Raw genomic sequence first — 22066 nt, 5'->3', positions numbered from 1 at the left:
CTTTGCACATTTCCTGGCACACAGTCTTAACTTATAATTTTTGAATAAATTCTTCAAGGAAGAAAGCAATAACTTTTATTAATGTTGAATGCCCACCATGCTCTAGAATTACAAGACCGTAGTAGTAATTAAAACGGGAATAATTTGCAATTTCTAATCCTCATGGTGCTTATAATAGTTCTATGAAGCAGTAACAATTTATAAATTTTCAGACATAAAAATAAAACATATCTCAAAATATAGTATCTTATCTTTATGTAACATGTAATGACTTAAAATTGAAAAAAAATCAATGCTTTCTTAAAAGCAACATCAACCCGATGGACTCTGAAAAACAAACTGAGGGTTCTAGAGGTGGAGGGGTGTGGGAGGATGGGTTAGCCTGGTGATGGGTATTAAAGAGGGCACGTTCTGCATGGAGCACTGGGTGTTATATACAAACAATGAATCATGGAACACTACATCAAAAACTAATTATGTAATGTATGGTGATTAACATAATAAAAAAGTGCAAAAAAAGAGCAACATCAATCAGCTTATGTCTCATTGGATAACAACACAAAAGTTAAACCACATGCTTATAAATGTAGGACTAAACATAGTCAAGCCAAAGTAAAATTATAAAATAATAAAAATATTCTCTAAGGAAGATGATTTCCTTTGAAATCCTCTATCATTCTTTATGAGGAAAATTTCCCTGGGAATAGCATAAAGGGAGCAAAGAAAAAACAATGTTTTAAATTTCTGTAAACATGTGATGTTATGTCCCTACCACAATTTGTACATAGGATATATTCTGGAAAGCAATTAATAGGTACACATTACAAAATATAATCATATACTACTTTTTGCATTTTTCAAATATCTAAGTAAATTTTTTCAAACTCCCACTCCACATATGGATTGATGAGTTCTTTTGTTTTCATTAATATAAATTCACTGAGATGTGCACAAGATCACAGCCAAATAACATGCAAGCTTATTTCCCTTAGTAACCATAAAATCCTTGATAACAATAATAAAATACTTTAACTACTGAATATATTATTTCCCACATAGTCCCACATATATCATCCTTCATTTTTCAAACATCTAAAAATGAAAATAAAAGTTATATCTCATGGGGCGCCTGGGTGGCTCAGTCGTTAAGCGTCTGCCTTCAGCTCAGGTCATGATCCCAGGGTCCTGGGATCGAGCCCCGCATCGGGCTCCCTGCTTGGCGGGAAGCTTGTTTCTCCCTCTCCCACTCCCCCTGCTTGTGTTCCCTCTCTCGCTGTGTCTCTGTCAAATAAATAAAATCTTTAAAAAAATAAAAAATAAATAAAGTTTGAAAAAAAAAGTTATAACACACTAAATTATGTTAAACCAGAATATTTGTCTTCAGAGTAGAAGTATCCCAAAAGATACTTATTTACCCCATCTTACTTGCCATGCTATTTAAAAGTGAAAAATAGGTAATCTGTTCTACAGAACAATGCCATCTACTGCTAATCTTTTATTAAAGACAAAATGAAAAGTAAAATTGATTTGGGGGAACCCTGCTGAGAAAGCAAAATTCAAGACTTATCATCTTTGTATAAAAACACCTTTTTATATCAAAAAAGGTATTTGTGAACTTAAAAACATAACGTAGATCAGACCTTTGCACTTTTTTGTTCCTTTTTACCACTCTAGCATGGACCCTCATCAATTTACACCTGGATTGTTGCATCTGCCTCCTATAGGTCTTCTCCCTGCTCCAGGTCATTGAGCATCTACTCCTAGACTAAACCTCTGTTGCTCAGTCAGGTCTCCTCCATGCTTACTATCAATAATATTATATACCCTCTTTCATCTGGTGTACAATGCTCTTTTTGCTCTTGGTCACTTGATCTCTTTGGTAATTTTTGTACATCATCTTCTAAAACATATTCAACCCAATTGGATTTCTCAGTCATTCCCCCATCTCACTGCAGCCCAAACCCCATGCTCACCACTTTTTCTGGAAAGCTCCTCCACCCCCATTCTCCATGCCACAGCTCCAGAGCCAGGCCATCATTTGGGCATAGGGTTCACCTAGATGATCTTTAGAATATGGCAGCCAATGCCCTCATTTGGGAAGGCTTCAAATTTTTTATTTTAATTTAATTTTAACTCTTATTTGTTTTTACATTTCCTGTCCATGGAAGCACATATTAGCACTTTATTTTTATTAGGATGATTATAAGAATAATGTCTACTTATTAATGGTTTCATGTGACTAAATCTTCTCTCTGTAAGTAGACTGTAAACTCATTTTGGCTTCCTGACAGTGAGTCTTGGTTATTCTGTTTCCTAGGACACCTAAAAGTGACAGACCCAGTATAAATGCTTATTAAATTTTCACAGACTAATTATATGGTGAATACCTTACAACTTTTCAAAAAACTTGAAAATAGGCAGGAAACATAGAAGTATGTCCAGCCTGCTGCAGCAATAACGTTCAGCAACCACCACAACAAAAAATCTTTAAGTAATTTGACTTTGTATTCGGTTGTTGGGAGCAAAAGAAAATAAATTAATAGTTGTTGCATGCCCGGCATTGAACAAGTTACTGAAGATTAGGTTATCTACTTCAGCCTTAGCAATAACCTCCTGAAGTGGGAATCATTATTTCTGTTCTACAAATGGGGAAAGAAAATTCAGAGAGTCATCCGTACCCATGGCTTGACTTTAGGGATTCTCCTACCAAAGCAAAAAAGAATCCAACTAAACTCGTGACTCGTAAGTTCCCGAACCTAAACCTTTAGTAAACAGAATAAAGACAAAGGGGTTTGATAAATGCTCGTGAAGAGAATAATGCCACATTTAGATCTCCAAAAGTACCAGAGTAAAGAGTATTATTAAAAAGAAGTCCTTAAGTTAGAGTGTACCCTAAATGTCCCCTAAAGGGGAGTAGCTGGGCCTTTGGAAGTGGGGTGCAGAGGGGCGGCCAGCAGAAGGGGAAATTCACGCTCACTCTTCCAGTGCCTGAGGATTCTGTTAATTTGGTACTCAGCTACCTACTTGGATTCAGGTGTCAGAATGATGCAGGGAAGGGAAAGAAGAAGGCCTTTAAAGAAAAATGCATTTGCAAAGAAGGAAAAAAAATATGCCTTTTCCTATAAAGGGTCTCGGAACATCCTATGAATGAGAAGTGGTTGACCTCAGGGAAAATTCTCTGCAGGAAATTGCATAAAGGTCAGTTCGTTCTTTCTTTCTTTCTTCCTTCCTTCCTCCTTCCTTCCTTCTTCCTTCCTTCCTCCTTCCTTCCTTCTTTCCTTCCTTCCTTCTTTCTTTCTTTTTTTCTTTCCTTTCTTTCTTTCTTTCTTTCTTTGTCTTTCTTTCTTTCTTTCTTTCTTTCTTTCTTTCTTTTCTTTCTTTCTTTCCTCAGGGAGTCTGACCCTGGGGAAAACTGCAGGAAATTGCATAAAGGTCAGTTCTTTCTTTCTTTCTTTCCTTCCTCACTTCCTTTCTTCTTTCTTTCTTTCTTTCCTTCCTCCCTTCCTTTCTTCTTTCTTTTTTCTTTCTCTTTCTTTCTTTCCTTCCTTTCTTTTTCTTTCTTTCTTTCTTTCTTTCTTTCTTTCTTTCTTTCTTTCTTTTTCTTTCTTTCGTTTTTTGATTCAATAAATGTTTACTGGACACCTGGTAGGTACCAAGCACTCAGCTGGGAATGATCTGTGAGTTTTTTTTTTTTTTTTTAATTTTATTATGTTATGTTAATCCCCATACATTACATCATTAGTTTTTGATGCAGTGTTCCATGATTCATTGCGTATAACACCCAGTGCTCCATGCAGAACGTGCCTTCTTTAATACCCATCACCAGGCTAACCCATCCTCCCATCCCCCTCAGTTCTTTAAAGTAATTAGTTTTCTATCACCCCTGCTCCTCACCTATAACTACTATGAATTGGTTTAACATATCTATTATTAAATTCTTCTGGGTTTGTTAAACAAATGTTAATTTGCATTTGCTCAAATACTAAAATAAGCAATATACTGGGGGAGGATTCAGGTTTAAAGAAGTGTTTTTCATTACGTAATTCCCTTTGTACAGTCAACCATTAGGGTCGACACCTTAACTGAGAAAATCCTCCTCAGTGAAAGCTTCGTCCTGACTTCATCCTGTGGTTGGGAGTTAATGCGTGTCGAGTGCCTGCTTCACGGTGACATGCTTCATCAATGCTAACTACATTTTACTGTTTTCAAGTCACACAAATTAAAAGGCTTACTAATTTCAATGGGTGTTACAAACTGAATTGTGCTCCTCAAAATTCCTATGCTGAAACACTAACTCCCAATACTTTTGAATATGACTGTAATTGGACATGCTGGTCTTTAAAGTGGTAATTAAGATTTACAAAGCTCATATGGGTAGGCCCTCAACCAATAGGACGGGAGTCCTTATAAGGAGAGGAAATTTGGGCATAGATGTGCATAAACACAGATGAAAGACCCTGTGAGGACACAGCAAGGAGGAGGCCATCTGCAAGCAGAGAAAGGTCTCGAGAGAAGCCAAACCTGCTGTCACCTTGGTCTTGGACTTACACACTTCAGAACTGGAAGAAAATCATTTGTTGTTTAGACCACCTAGTTTGTGGTCTGACACAGTGGGGAATGCGTGGATTCCACTTATTAACCACTGGTCAGTGTTTTTGCCTATTATTTTGTTTCACTTATGACTTAGATGCAGCTAAGAATATTTTCTCAAATTTTACAAAATTCTCTTCTTGAAACAACCACTCAAACTTATTCAAGAAGATTTTTTTTTTTTTTTACAGAAACATAGACGTTTATGAAAAAAAATAGCGGGACATGGCTATGTTACAGAATCTCAGTTACACCACTAATTTAATTTATAAATTAAATTTACATAACATTTCAAAGGAGTTTTCAGGAGGACTATGACAAAGTATGTATACAAAAAAACTGGTTAAATATAAAAAGGAGTGTGGGTAGAAGCCATTTGGAAAGAAGAAAGAGATATCCAAGGGACATAGCTTAATTATTAAAATTAGATTTAAAATTTAACTTTCAAGATGAGGAAAATAAGGCAATGATCATAGACATGTTTCTGTTGTTAGAAGAAATACATGATTCACTGGAACCAAGCTGTTCCTGTTATTAAAACATTTTCCTAATAAATGGTAGGTAAAGAACTCTGAGTAACATAATGCATACAATTTTCAACTTTTATCTTCCAAAACATGAAACAGTTTAATCGTTTTTTTAATATATGTTTTTTTAAGAAAAGATGATAAATTTATTTTGAATTAAAATGCATCCTTAGCCATGAAACTATTCTATATGATAGTGTAATGGTAGATACATGGCCTTCTGCATCTGTCAAAACTGAAGGAACAGCACAACACAGAGAGTAAGTCCTAATGTAAACTACGGATTTTATTTACTCATAATGTATCATTATTGGTTGCAACAAATGTGCCACACTAATGCAAGACGTTAATAATAGGAAAAATTTCCTTATTGGTGAGGATCTAACCTGCTATATTATTAGATATTTGAAAGGGATAATTGTCAAAATCCTCAGTCTCTCATAAACATGAGTTCCAGTGAACTGCCTCAAAGTGGTATTACTTGGAGCTATATAACTGAATCAATAACTTGACATATATACATCAGGGATGGAGATATTCAGTCGGTGTTTCACAAAAGTCATAATTTCTTATTAGACACGTGTAATAAAGCAGAAATTCTATTATTTTAAAAATAATCAAGGAACTTGAATTATTTTTTCTGACAGAATGATCTTCCTTACATTAAAACATTAATTTTGCTTAAATACTCAAATAACTCAAAGTAGGAACTCCAGAATTTCGTAACACAGGAGAAGGAAATAAATTTCCTTAGACAACTAAAAAAACAGGCTTAATCCATGGGATTATTCAAATTTAAAACAACTCTATACACAATTAAATATCTGTGGCTGAAAACATTACTATATTAAACAAGAAATTTATTATTAGAGCTATTGCATAGTTTTCCTACATAATATGTAGTTATTATGTTCTAGCCTACATAAAACTTTGTTAACATGGTTAATACAAAATTAAACATCAGGGAAATAATTATTTTAAAGTACTTTTTGACTCTTAAAGCAATACCTCAAATTAATGTTAACCATAAAGCCATAATATCTTTATAAAATATTAACAGCAAACCGCAGATCTTATATATTAAATGCATTACCACTTAATAGCACTGCATAAACCATATGAATGAAAATGTGCAAAATACATATGGCTTATAATTTTTGCTCAAGTAAAACATCACACCATATTAAGAATACAGTGATAAGAGAACACTGCAAAATATTTTTGAGCCTAAATATGCCTTTAACTTACTGTTTTTTTCCACATTAATTGCTGTTTTTGAAGGCATGTTGGGACAACAGAAATATTTTACAGTGCTAAGAGAAGCTCTCCTTCCAAAGGCAAAGAGCAATATTAATTAATGAACTTGACATCTAAATGAAGAAGTGAGAGCGGGGAAGGTTGAGAGGAGTCTCAACAGTAGGGATTTCACCGGGTTTTTACTTGTAGATTCCAATGGAGAATGGTTACCAAGAGGCGAGTTCACTTACAGATCTGAAAAATCTGTTTAGATATTCTTTTGCCACACCAGGCCCTTACTGAGTTTCAATCCGGAGAACGACTCTTCCTGAAACACTTTAGTAGCCATTTCAGAGTGTACCAACCTGTACAGTGGGATCCGCTAGAGGTAGTGTGGGAATGTCCATTTGGACCCTCATGGAGAAAATCATTACATTTTCTTTATAATATAGATAATTATAAGAAAAATGAAATACAGAATTTTAATTATACATATTGACTATTAAATATACATAAAACTTACAAAATCCTTTAAAATTCTTTAATGCTTAAAATCTGAAATTGTTTTCGTGAAATACCTTTTTTTATAATAAGTTTTATGACTTGGATATCAAATTCTTGATAATTACCATCAATGAAAGCTTTACTCACAAAAGTTAGTGGTAGCAAATAATAGCAAAGAATTCACCCCTTTTTCTCCAACTGGCAGAAAGTTCTTTCTTGGCATGAACCATGAGGAATACATTTATTACATTTCATGGTCTTTCCTTTTCTTGCACTGACAAATATAACAAAGACATTCCTGTGGAAATGCAAAAGCTTTTCAAATTTTTTCATATTAAGTATTTTAAAATAATGATATAACTTGACTTCAAGAATACACAGGTGTTGCTTTGTCTTAAATAATTTTTCTCTATCGTTTAAAAATATAACACCAACTAAATATCACAAATGAATCATTTTAATCCTTTTCCCAGAGTTGCATTTTTGCTTCAAATCCATAAACCCTGTGACCGTGTGTAGTATTTTTTACACGGCTTTTGCAGTTTTCAATTAAGTTCATTCAGGTGCTCCAAAATGTCAGTTAAGTAAGCTATTTTTTCAAGTGAATAACTCTCCTTCAACAAATCTACAGTGAACAACATTCGAACACACAGTCATTTTTCTATTAGTTAATAAACTCCTGAAAAAAAAAGTGTCCTTTGGACAGCTTGTGCACTTTGGTATGTATCAGCAAATATGGTATTCCCTTACCTTTGCACAAAGCCAGAGCCATTTATTTTCATAATATCAATTTATGTGGATTTAAGATTTATGAGCAATCTTTTATGTACAAGAGCTTTTTACATGAGTAAAACTAACAGAATCATGAGGTTCTCAGATTAAACTCTTGGTTTTTATATCTTCATGCCATTTATAGCCTTTATAACCTTAATGTCATTAGGGCCAGGGAATCAGCCTCATGCAATATTTGCTTACCATCCTATTGTAAAATATTCACTTGTCTCCTTGAATATATAATTTACAGAAGTTTGTTTTGCTTTTTTTTTTCCAGAAGAGAATAATGCTTTTCGAAGATTCTAACCACTGTTATTAACTAATATATTTATTAGTTCCTTAAAGTCATCAACGTGCAACTATGACCTTTTTGATTTAATAATCTTTTCGATTAGTGTTGTCACTACGATGTGTGACATCCCATCACTACCTCTCCTGAGTGTATTATTCAAAAGTGGCTCATTTTCTATCTCTCCTGCCGTTGATGATGGATATATAGGCTGGTAAAACAAGGAATTCTGCATTTGGCTTAAAGCATTAAATTGGAAATGCTATAAATGACGTTAAGAGCTTGATCATACAGTGCTGTACGCAGTCTCATAAAGAAATGTTCTTACTTCCTGTTTAAGAAAGTGCAAAATTCCTGCTGCCTAAAATGGCTGGTTGGGGATACAGTGCCCACAAAGTCTGTCCTGCATGTGGCTTCAATTGATCACTTTGCATTAAGTAAAATGGTTAGACCCAGTGTGAGAATAATGATAAGAACACATGAATTCCAATCTGAGGGAATCATTATTATATTATCTAATTAATATCTTAAACATTTGAGTGTGTTATTTTGACTCTGAAGTCTTTCCAGCTTTCATCCCAAATTATCCATTGGGTTGGAAAAGAAAAGATACGTAAAAATGACATCTAAAAACAGACTCTGGCATGTAGAGCTTCAGAAATCTATTTGTAAAACAATATATAATATACATGTAACATATATAAATAATGTACTATATAAGTAATATTATGTAAATATATGAAATAAGATATATAAATAAGTATATAATATACATTATGTATATAAGGTCTTCTGCATTTTTAAAATACTTTAAAATAAAGACAGGAAGGATGGCCAGGTGGTTCAGTCGGTTAAGCATCTGCCTTCAGCTCAGGTCATGATCCCGGGGTCCTGGGATCAAGCCTCCCGTTGGGCTCTCTGCTCAGCCGGGAGTCTGCTTCTCCCTCATCCTCTGCCCCTCCCCACCCCACTCCTGCTCTCTCTCTCACAAATAAATAAAATCTTAAAAAAAATAATAAAGGGGTGCCTGGATGGCTCAGTCATTCATTAAGTGTCTGCCTTCGGCTCAGGTCATGATCCCAGGGTCCTGGGATTGAGCCCTGTGGTGGGCTCCCTGCTCCGCGGGAAGCCTGCTTCTCCCTCTCCCACTCCCCCTGCTTGTGTTCCCTCTCTCGCTGTGTCTCTCTCTGTCAAATAAATAAATAAAATCTTTAAAAAAAAAATAAAGACATGAAAAACTTAAAAAATTAAACATCCTGTAATCTAAATTAGAATATGGAATATTCACTTTCACTTCATTTAAAAAGTATAAAAAATGTACAAAAGTATACTCAGAATTCTGGATAATCAAAAAATATTTTGAAAACAATCAATTTCTGGAAACTACAGTCCTCTTTAACAATTTAGTAAATTTTACATCCAGAAAAAAAAAAAAATAATAATTTAATTCTAAGGGATTTGTTTCTAAAAACCTATGTAAATTTAACACAACACATACACATTAATTCTAAAAATTGCATAAAAATTTTTGATTTCCATCAAAATAAGACTTTGACTAACTGTTAACCTTAAAATCCAATAGGAAGAAAGGAAAAATAGCAAAAGAAGAAAGAGACAAAAAGAAAAAGAGGGAGAGGAGAGGAAATAAACCATTGAGAAAATTAATAAAATTAATGATTCCCTGGCTCCTGACAAAAACATAAAAAAGTTAAAATTTATAGATACTTTCTACTTTAGAATCAAACGGAAAACTATGAGCAAAAATATAAGCAAATGAAATGGAAAAGACAACTAAATGAATGCTTGCATAAAATCTTCACTGAGGATAAACATGTAGATACAAAAGTAATGACCAGATAACCAGATTCGGTGGGAAAGGGGACATTTTGGTGCCAGTTCCACTGGCGAGTTCTTGGTCAATGAGAAGATCTGGGGAGTTGCCATGTGTGGACGTGAGTCTACAGAAGTCTTCCTCAGCCAAATAGAAAATAATAAAAGTAATAAGAACTGTCAGCAAGTTTTTAGAGAAAGCCTTAAAGGAGCTTTCAAATCTAATGTTAACTGTTGTGAGTTAACTTACTGTTTTATTATAAAAATGCTTTCACATCTTTTTTAACATTATAAAAAAGGTTCCACCATGCATATCTGCAGCACACTGTACCCTATTCTTGGCATTCTGGTTGGGAAACACTGATTTATTTTGCCATACTTCTAAAATATAAGGCTGCAGTAGGCATTACTAATGGAGTCATTAGTATGCCTAGTCATAGGCATTGCTAATGGAGTCAGCAATATTTTCAGTTTTTCTCCCCTTCATGGACATTCAGAGAGATGACACTGTTCATCTCTCTTGACCTTAGGTCGGACCATGTGACTTGCTTTGGCCAATGAAATCTGGGGATTGAAGTGACATACATCACTTCTCAGCAGAAGCATTTAAAAGCTGATACCCTCGGGCGCCTGGATGGCTCAGTTGGTTAAGCGACTGCCTTCGGCTCAGGTCATGATCCTGGAGTCCCGGGATCGAGTCCCGCATCGGGCTCCCTGCTCGGCAGGGAGTCTGCTTCTCCCTCTGACCCTCCTCCCTCTCATGCTCTCTGTCTCTCATTCTCTCTCTCTCAAATAAATAAATACAATCTTTAAAAAAAAAAAAAGAAAAAAAAAAAAATAAAAGCTGATACCCTCTTTCCCAACAGTGGCAATGATTAAAGAAGGTGTTAAACGTGGATAGTACAAGACCAAAACCCCCAGCATGAGTGAGCCACTCTACAGGGAGCTTCTCTGGCGGGGGGGTGTCAAACCTGTTCCAAAATGGACTTCCCGTGAAAGAGAAATGGCTGCTTTTCGTGTCAGGCACAGAGGGCTGGAGGTAAGTGTTAGCGCAGTGTATCGCAGCCACCATGATAAAGCCTCACCTGCAGTGACCTGAAACCCTCTCAGTGCCGTAGAACTAGCCTGAAGTGTCTATAAAATAAAGTCAACTGGAATCAAACTTACTGTAGATTAAAACAAAAATATTTCTTATTCCTAAAACTCTTGGTATTTCCCTACCAAAAGAGAAAGGTTTTATTATCATGTTCTCTAAAATGTTGTGAAATCTCTTAGAGGAGCTGTTATTTCCTTTCCTTTCCAGGTAAAGTCATGTAATATTAACTAACATCGGTATACAGGTTGCACACAAATAAAGGAACAGAGCTATGATATTCCTCTTTGATATGAAATGGAAAAAAATCAAAACAAACAGCGGGACCGATAGAGAAGAATGATTATGACATTAAAAATAGGAAATCTGGATTTTCAGCAGTCCGATAATGATATGTATGTAATTTTATATATTAAACTATTGGAAAAGCAGTAAGATTATTGCATTTTCCCTCGTATGCATTTTAATAACTCAAAAAATTTAAAGCTGTTCTTCACATCATTGATATTCTTCCTCCAGGCATCTCTATGCATGAAATTCAATGAAAACCTCCTTTTTTTTTCTGACAGACTCCACCTAAAATATATAAAATTATCAGTGCTCAGGCAGAATGATTCTCATTTTTTCCACAGAATGTGCCCATTAACAAATTACATTGAAATATCACTACCTCTAATTAAATTACTCTGAGAAAGCACAGGTTGTGTAGAAGCTCCTTTTCCCAACTATCTGATTATTAGTCTCTGAAATCTGATGCAATTTAGTTCTTCTAAATTTAGTTATTAGGCTACTTATGTCAACAAAGAAGGAATCCTAATTCCTAATTTTTGTGACGGGTTTCTGTTAATTTTTAAAGAAAATAGAGCTTCATCGTAAATTTTACTGAACACAGAAGTTCTTGCTAATTGGGAGTTTTCAAAAGCACCACTGAAAAAGGAAAAAGCGGAACTAAACTAATCGCATATCTAAATCAACTTCGACAAAGCGGCCTCCAAATGTGCCACAGAAACCAGAAAGAGTGAATGTTTCCCCAGAATGCCTGGCTTGCTAAGGCAGGGAACAAAAGGATGTTATATGTTTTATGAAACCTGAATAAAAGAAAGCGGTACATAGAACATAATGTTCATTAACCAAATTAGCCCTACTGGTATTACATAATATCACATTAACTGAAATTAAAATCCATTGAACTGTTGCACTATTAAATCCCAAACCAGTTGCTGATAGTAAAGTTATAAAACAAACAGGGTAAGATTTTATCCTAAGCATGTAAAACAATTTAAGAAATACTTATTCCTTTACTGGCTATTAAGAGAAAAAGATCATGGTCACATATGAAGAAATAACAATGTATTTAAAATAGTTTTTTTTTTTTAAGATTTTGTTCAATTATCTGAGAGAGAGAGAAGAGGGTGTGAGAATGAGCACTGGAGAGGAGGCAGAGGGAGGAGAGGCAGACTCCCCCGCTGAGCAGGGAGTCCCACTCAGGAGTTTGAACTCATGACCTGAACTAAAGGCAGACGCTTACTCACTGAACCACCCAGGCACCCCTAAAATAGCTCTTGAAAATATACCATAATGAGGGGCGCCTGGGTGGCTCAGTTAATCGTCTGCCTTCAGCTCAGGTCATGATCCCAGGGTCCTGGGATCGAGCCCTACATCGGGCTCCCTGCTCCACGGGAAGCCTGTTCTCCCTCTCCCACTCCCCCTGCTTGTGTTCCCTCTCTTGCTGTGTCTCTCTCTGCCAAAAAAATAAATAAAATGTTAGAAAAAAATACCATAATGATACATAACGCATAGTTTAAAAGCTGAATTCCCAATTATTACTGCCAATCCACTCAAAAGATGTATCAGCTCCCCAGCCACTACAAAGAACTGTATAAATAGTAAAGTTGGACTTTCTACAGAACGCAAACTATACAAATATAACAAAAGCATACCAAAATCCACACGATGTTACACATGTTATTTCTAAAGGCTGCTTATATTTTATGAACTAGCAACATGATGTGAATTAAGTATTTAAAAATGCAGGATTCCATAAAAATTTCATCAGTTACTATTTTTTCATAAATCCAGTAAAGTTATCAGAAACAATTACATAAAATCCCTAAGTTGGCAATAAAATTTAAGTGGAAAAACAATTAACAAATTCTAATACAAATTCAATTAATGTGTTTCTGCTTGGGAAACATCACCATATAACCTGGAAAAACACATGGTCTCCCAGGGGCACCTGAGTGGCTCAGTTGGTTGGGCATCCAGCTCTTGATTTCAGCTCAGGTCATGATCTCAGGGTTGTGGGATCAAGCCCCGCATCAGGCTCCACACTCAGCACTGAGTCTGCTTGTCCCTCTCCCTCTGCTCCTCCCCGCAACCTGTGCACGCTCTCTCTCAAATAAATAAATAAAATCTTAAAAAACAAAACAAAATAAAAACAAAGCAAAACAAAAAACATGGTCTTCCAGTCTATCCTATTATTATTGTCTCAGTAACCCACTGTCTAACTTTTTAAAGAATTACTGTATAAACCCTAGAAAGCTGTTCCAGGAACATGAAAGTATACTTTCAACAACCTATATAGACAGCATTTCTTAGATCCAGTTCAGCTCACTCTGGTCTGTCACAGAGAATCACAAGGAAAACAAAGGCAAGTAATCTATGACATGTAATTTAAAAAATAGGCTATGATTTTTAATGCATTAATGTAACAGTAATAAAGGACTATTTGAAGATTAAGATTTTACACAAATGTATAAATACTTTAGTTGAGTAATACCCATTTTAAATGCCAATTACTTGTATTTAGAAATATACTTTATGCTTATTACATTTTTATTAATGTGTCCTGAACTGTGATCATTTCTAACTGCTATTACAGGCTTAAAACAAACCAACCAACAAACAAAAATAAAACAAAAAATACTCTTCAAAAGTGTTCCCTCCCTCTATCACAGCTGAAATGAACATCTACCTCTGTGAACACACCAACTCAGCAGTCTGACTAGCTGGGCAAAAATCTGCTTCAAATGACATTAATAAGCCTCATCCTCATTAATGGGTTGACATTTCCTCTCGGAGAAATGATTACGTTTCTATTTCACCATTCTCATTAATTATATCAAACTGAATGGGATTAATGGTCATATACTGTAACTTTATGGCCATCTCTTGCATACTCCACACTGTGTAACTTTATCTAGAAACATCACAGGTGCATGAGTGTTCTGTCTAGGAGCAATTATCTCACCAACCCCTCCCCAAATGCCCCTATAGCACTCATGGACCAACTCTTAGGTATACTTACAAAGTGTCAAGATATCTTTAAAATTTTATGGAGATAAAAGATTTTGCACATTTAATTTACCCCATGAAAATACGTGCGCATGTATTAAAGTATTTTCATTACATTAACCATGATGATGTCAAGACAAATATCCTGTGTTCTTATTATTTGCTTCCAACTTTACCATTTGCCAATCTGTATGTATTAGCTACAATAAACTGAGTTAGGCTAAAAGAATATCCTTATCCTGTCCTGATAAGCAGATGCAATAAGCAGACTAGTCTGAATTATGTTTTTTGCCTAAAAGCCCCAGCAATACTAATGCTTTGGGATAATATATTAAAACCCTATTTTAAAAAACTATCTTAGATACCTGACTTCAGGAAGCATGAAAATGAAGTAAAACATTAGATGTAAATAAATGGGACAATGACAGAAGAACACACACCTAACAGTAATAATGAAAGACATATTACATGTGAATTTTTCATTAAAAAAAACCTCTCGCTTTTTTTAAGGAGGGATATAAAAACCAAGAACAGACAGAAATGCAAGGTGTGAAGGAGACTCCAGAGAGCATGGTGCGGCAGTGGGTGCATGTTTTTGGTGTACTACCTTTGACTCAAATACACAGCCATCATAATAAAATATAAAGAGTTGAAACAAAATGAGATAAAATCCAGGCAGGCTCAAAAACAAGATGAATGTCGCACTAGACCCGAAATGAACTTAATGTGAATTGTCACCTGGATAGGAGGCAAGCAGGGTCAACTGAAATGCAGCTTCTCTGGGGTAAAGGCACTTGAATGTGAGGGGGACATCAGAACCTAATGCACCAAATGAAATTAACTTCATGGACCGTTCTGATTTTCCAGATCCCACTTCCCATTCCTTCTCCTTCTCTGGAAGATGTCTCAAGGGGATCAGGCGAGGACCTTCACGTCTCTACATTCTCACCCTAGGTGATTTCAACTCACCCCAAGGTTTTAAAAACCACCTGTATAAAAATGAATACTGAATATGTATCTATAAACTTTGTTCTCCTGAGATCTGAACTCCTCCATCCAACTTGCCATGTCCAGTTGGATAGGTAAAAGGCAACTCAAACTAAGCAGGTGCCAAACCCAACTCTTGATTCCCTCCTGCCCCCAATAAAGAAGCATGGTAAACAGTGTCACCCTACACCCAAATAAATGCTCAGACTACAAGTCTAGCTGTTGAGTTTGACCCGTGTTTTATTCCAAATGGATCAATTTGAAGATCCTGTCAGCTCTATTTTCAAAATATATCCCCAGCACGGCTCCAAGGCTACCGTCTTACCATCAGCCATTATCGGGGCTGATTCATGACTAGTCTATCTGTCTATCCCCAGCCTCTAACTGGTCTATCACTTCCACTCTTCATAATACCTATAGTGGCCTTTTAAAAATATAAGTTAGATCATACTCAAAGGCTTCCTATCACACAGAGAATAAATTCCTTAACAAAAGCCCTTGGCCTGCAACCTCATCTTCCTTTCCTCTTCTCCTCACTCACAGGACCCCCAGTCTGGCGATTCCTCCAACAAGCCTCAAGTCCTTGTTTGTATATTTGAAATATCACACAATGCAGGAGAGAGAGAAGAAAAAATAAAACAGGAAAGGAGCAAGAAAATTTGGAAAAACCAACTGTCCAGGTAAAAGATTGTTAGGTTTATTTTGGTCTTTTTATAGACTTTATTATTAAAGTTACCTTCTTTAATTTTTCCAACTTTCTTCCTTTTTTTTTTCTTTCCCTGTCACTGGTACCAACGAATGATTCGAGTTGACTTTTTTCAGTCAAACCAATTAATGATTAAAAGGCACCTGAGACCCTTTTTCATCCATTAGCTGGTTTGACTAGAGATAAGGGATATGAATCACTGAATGCATAGGGAGGGGTGTGGCATATTATGCATTTTAGCAAGAGCTAAGCAAATAGAGAGGCAGCAAACAAAAGTGTTTTGATGTCTGTAATCTAGTAAGCGGTCTGGCCACCAGAACATGCCGCCATGGATGAGACGCTACCGACCCTGTGTTCTACTGCACCACATAGCCTCGAAAACAACACTGGAATTTGAAAATGTGCAGGAGGAATGAAGGAATTCCAACTAGCTCTTCAGTAGTAAGGACAAGGTCAAGGATAACAAGGGTGTAGTGTTGAGCCAGTGTTCATTCATATGTATATTAGGTCTTCTCAAAACTGGGGACTGGGAAGAGTGAACATAAACTTGTGGCCTCAGCATCTCAACCCCAATTATAATGCTGCTTCAATGAGAATGTGTACAGCATGACTCTCAATATATGGAAATAAAAGCAAAGGTGGATATTGCGCCCACCTCCTCAGATCCAACAGCACAGGGTAATAATATCACATTCACTTGTTTTGTATGTATGTGTGAATCCATCTATCTCTCTACATATAAAAGTGAAGTGCTTAGCACTATACTCTGAACAGAGTACGAAGTCAGCTATGACTCTCATTACTGCTCTTTCTAAGTCAGGAATTCAGAGTTCAGAATATTTGTGATCTAATACGTCATTTGGATAGCACCCCTAATGATCCAAATACTTTCATGTCTTTTTTTTTCCTTTTCCTATTTGTACCATAGTTTCTCACTTTCACACGTAGGGAAACAAAAGGCTACAGAGTTTAAGTGACCTGGTCACATTGAAAGTGATGACACAGCTGCCTGAAATTCTTGGGGGCAGTCTGCGAAGAACCCACTACAGTTCAGGACCAAGGGAAATTTCCAGTTCTTGTTGAATTGCCTGCACTGAATGAAAATTAGCCAAATGATTCCCAGTCTACCATCCATAGTGAATATAGAGATAGATATGGCAAGGTCCCTGATCTCTAGGAGTTTACATTTAGGAGGAAATACCTTTAATAACTAACAGTAAAGTATAGAACATGGGGCGCCTGGGTGGCTCAGTCGTAAAGCGTCTGCCTTTGGCTCAGGTCATGGTCCCAGGGTCCTGGGATCGAGCCCTGCATTGGGCTCCCTGCTCCGCGGGAAGCCTGCTTCTCCCTCTCCCACTCCCCCTGCTTGTGTTCCCTCTCTCACTGTGTCTCTCTCTGTCAAACAAATAAATAAAATCTTAAAAAAAAAACAATATAGAACAAGGTGGGCTAAGCCAAAGTTCTTGACAATTATGTTTGAGAGGAGGAAGAGAATCACTGAACACAGAATGCAAATGGCAGCAGGCTTTTGATCTGAACATAGAAGGAAACACAGGATTCCAACAGGCTGTGCAGGGACAGGGGAATAGTGGTGGCTTCTGCATGAATGGGGCTTGGATCTCCAGCAGTGACAGCCCCTTTCACAGAAGCATCAGTGTTTATGTTAAGAGCCGCGCCTGGATCATAATTGTTCCTCACTCAATGCCTTTGTTAAGGATGAGTATTTGTAAAGGATTTTTTTCCTAGGGCAAATTTGTTTGGCAAGGTGTTTGTACAACATATTATCTTTGTGGAGTAGGAATATTTATGGACTCAAGTCTCTTACTGCAGTCTTCAGGTAGACTGAAATCCATTAGGTTGAAAGAAGAAAAGTCAACATAGGCACAAGCTAAAGATCAAATTACTGACGCACATGAGTTGGTTTACAGAATTTAGGGACCGTGTGTGTGTGTGTGTGTGTGTGTGTGTGTGTGTGTGCGTAACATGCATATCTGATAATAAGATTAAGCGTTAAAATTTAAATGTCATTGTAGTTTAACATTTTCCCTTTTCCTGAGCCACGGGCTAGATCTATTAATATGAGGAAGACCATTAGTGGTACTTTTAAAACACAGGAATTATTAAAGAATACACAATATAATATGCAAGATGTGATTATAAAGAAATGGGATTAATTCCACAAGTCACACAGAAAAATCAGATTCATTACATAACAAGCACGCCTTGTATAAATTAGAGTCCAACCAACGGGGCACTAAATATGCACTTTAATTTAGAGTACAATACAGAAGTAACTTTACGATCTAATGAGATGAATTATTAATGAAGCTAAAAGATACTAAAAAAATTCTGCTTGTATAAAGGCCAGCTCTAATCTCATGTATTTTTATAAGTAATCTTCAATAAAACATTATCATTTTATACTCAACTGAACCATATCCTCAACTAGACTGACACAGTGTACTTTCCTCTGAATAGAAGAAATCACATTGATAATGAGATTTTTATCATTTTGTTCTTATTTGGTGCCAAAAAAATAAATAAATAAAAAGAGCAGTGGACTACAGCCAGTAAACTGAGTTCTGGTTGCGGTTCTACTAATACCAGATAATTCTCTAAAAACAGTTTTGCATTTTCATTTCGGCTGTAATGGGAGGGGGTTTCACTCGGTCATTACTAATATCTTTTTACAGCACTAAAAATATGCAGACACATAGCTTAAAATTGAGGATCATAACAAGTGCCAGAGTGATTATCACCACTGAAGGTTGTACTCAAGTTATTTTGGTTTGTTTTTGTTTTTCTTGTCGTTTGAGCAGGTTTTCGCTAAAATACAATGGCTTCTCTGGGGCAAAAAGCACAGGAGAACTCACCCAGGAATACGTTTTTTTTAATGTGTTTTTTCTCTAGTTTTTAAAAAGTTCTAAATCCCACAGCAAAGTTACAGGCCAGATATCACATCCCATGTAATTACAGATGAAAGAGACAGCAACAGGACCCGTGAGAAAACTCACTGCAGTTATTCAGCGGGCACTCTTCAACAGGTGAACAAGTTACAATTAATGAATTGTAATTTATGATCTAGGTGTTTTTTCTTTCATGAAACTTTGTATGCCATCACAAAAAACAAAAGAAGCTCCAGTTGTTCTGTTTGAAACAGAGCTCTTTCTGGAATAGATTCGTCACCTTCCTTACATGAAACCAATCTCAGTCACTGCATGCAGCACAAAGTGTCACAATGAGTATAAATCTTGGTGATCAAAAGATACTCCCAGTATTTCAAGTTACAAATTCTGTGGCTCACTCCCTTTAAATAATGAATGTCAACGAGGAAGGGTAAAACTCAAACTTCCTTAGAACAGTTCTTTAGAACTATTTAGGAATAAGCACAAAACTCTTGTAACTCTGGGAAATAAAAATACGCATTTGAGACAACTGAGGACACCATCCATGCTGTCTCCTAAATTTCCAGGCTTGATGGGATTAAATGCATTTCAGGAAAGACTCCCTGAAGACCTACAAAGTTCCTTGGGAGATACATGGCCAGAAAACCATCATGACTGTTTCAGGCTTAATTAATAACAGGGAAAAAAAAAAAAAAAGTACAACAGAAAAGGTGCTCCTTTAACTTTTATATGTCGTATTTACTTTTAAAAGTGTCTAATAAAATAAGCTCAGTAGTTGTTACAAGAGAGGCATCCTCTGTTGGGTTCTTATCATAATGGCTACACATAGACATTCCACTGCAAGTTTGGGTTTCTAATGAGTAGCATTCTGTTTCTCGGGTTCAAAGTCATTTTCTTTAAACAGCCTATTTTATATGCACACAGACCTTTTGATAATTCTTTAATGGATTACAGTGTAGACTTTAAAACAAGCAACTTTGTTGAATACCTTATTGTTTTTCTAGGCGGTTTCAAATCCCTTGATGTTTGGCAAATTTTTACAAAATTAATGAGGTTAACCTTCATTTTTCAGACTTGCAGAGTTACTTTATGTTAGCATAGACCTCTTATTTAGAGATGACTCACAGTCAAGGGCTTTTAAGTTTGACTTTATTTTGGGGAATAGCTACTAAGCTCAACATAGATCCTACGAAAAGAAAGTACAGGACAGATTTAGGCAACTACATACAGATTAATCCCATTTAAAATAAATTAGATTTATGAAAATACAGACATATGAACTTAAATTTAAAGAGACATTAATAATGTTTTTCACTTATAAGGCTCCCTTCCATAGCTGCATGATATTCTGCCTTGTTCCTCCTTTGCATGCTTGAAAACATGTGTCTTAATACAAGGTAAGTACTGGGAGAGGAGCTAGGAATATAAAAGTGAACAGAGCATGGGGTCTACAAGAAGTCAAAGTCTCTTCTAAAAACTTCTCTAGCAAATAATGTGAATTAAAATGAAGAACTACAGAGTGGGGATTAGGGAAATTAGGCCAAGAAATTTAAAAGCTGAAGTTGACATTTAATAACATGATTAAACTGAGTATCACGAGTGGTATAAAGTTGCCACAAAAATATCTGGTTTGTAAAATTTTAATTTACTTGCAGTTTGCAGGAAAAATGTCTGCTGTATACAGAAAGGGACAAATATACATTGCTGCAAAGTACCCCTGTCCAGATTTGAAAACATGTCCCTTATTTTGAAATGTAAATGTGCAATTCATTCTAAAGAAGGCTAAGTGGAAAGATAGCTTTTAAACATTCCTTCCTTAAGCCACCAGTCCTGCCCCATAGAATATATTTGCACAGTCTTTCTGTGATTATGTTTTAGTTTGATTTTAGAATAACGGAAAAGCATAGAATCACTGAATTCTTTGTTTAAAAAACAGAAACATGCTTTGTACATAAGCCTTCTCATTTTATGCTACTTTGTTTCCCAATCTAACTAAATCACTGTTGGAGAGAATGAATCAGGCAATTTTTGCTACCTGAAAACATAAGATTCGGCTTGGTTCCTTACTTTCTCAGTGAAGATACACACATTGCTCTTTAATAAAAACATGCCACTGAGTTTCCATTTCCCATAATTCCTTCTGCTTAGTGAACAAAGTCATACAGGGATAAAGTTCTTTCGAGCTGACGGAAATGCCTATGCAGCCTTTTATAACTGGAATACTGACCGTCAGCAAAACAGAGATTGGATGGCTCAAACAGAGCCCATATTACATCTGATTCACTGATCCCTTTCAAATTCTTGCCCCCAACCTCGGAGCAATACAAAACCTTCCTGAGCTCTGCTGGTCCTTTTGTCTGTTTGCAAAACAAAATACAACATAAGAATAAACTCTTAGGGGGTAAAACAGCATTTCTATTTGGACAATTATCTCCCTTTGGCTACCTTAAGATTCATGTTCTTTCTGTTTTTTTCAGCTAGTAACCATCCATCACCTGTTCTTTAGCAATCTGTTAGGTAAAAATATCTGTAGTTGTCCTAGCTTTCTCTGAAGAAGCAACTTAAATGAAAAGTCAATAGTAAATGTGCTTTGTGTACCCAGCAGCACTCAAAGTGCTTATAAAATAATTAGGACTGGTAAGGAGTCATTGGTTTTATACCTTAAATTGGGTAAGGATTCGAGATTAAATATCAAAAGGATATATCTGAGAATACTTGCTAAAACACAAAATTTCATAATTAAAGAAATGCACTCCATGTAAGATCAAAGATGTTCTAAGTGCCAAACATGCCTCAAAATAATTTTGCTAATGGATAGATAGGAGATTCTTACAGCGTGCTTTTCCTCCCAGAGTTTTGTAGACATTAAACACACCATGAAACTTTATGAGTTTCAGACAGACTTCCTCCATGAGGGCAGAACTACTTTTTACAATGGCTTACCGCATGTTGTGTTGTTCTGAAACATCCCCTTTTCAACTATTAACTTTCCAGTTCACACCATACACTAAAGAGTCTAGGACAGCACAAGAATCTTGTGGGAACCTGTGAGAAAGTCTACAGAAATACTCTGGGGCCATGCTGAACCCCAGAGGGTTCTGAGAGGCAGGGACAGGAAGAAAGGGGATTCCAGTGAGGAGAGGAATGACTGAGCAGGATAAAGAGGGCGGATGACATGTCCAGGGAAAGGCAAAAACCAGCCATTGCTTAAAATCTAGTTCATATAAGGAGAAAGTGGAAGATACATTTATAAATTTAGTACGGATATACAGAGAGGACTTGCAAAAATTCATGAGATGGATGCTGAAGGCTTTAGGTCAGGGGAAGCAC

General features: G+C 36.1%; 1 protein-coding gene across 2 annotated transcripts in view; it reads right to left on the bottom strand.

Annotated features, from left to right (window-relative positions):
• The window catches only part of CDH2 (cadherin 2), a 209298-nt gene that overhangs the window by 61803 nt on the left and 125429 nt on the right, over positions 1 to 22066 (bottom strand). The gene's annotated exons all lie outside the window — the stretch shown is intronic.

The sequence above is a fragment of the Phoca vitulina genome, unplaced genomic scaffold (assembly GCF_004348235.1).
Source record: "Phoca vitulina isolate PV1807 unplaced genomic scaffold, GSC_HSeal_1.0 scaffold24, whole genome shotgun sequence".
Classification (NCBI taxonomy): Eukaryota; Metazoa; Chordata; class Mammalia; order Carnivora; family Phocidae; genus Phoca; species Phoca vitulina.
This window is presented reverse-complemented; position numbering and strand designations above follow the sequence as displayed.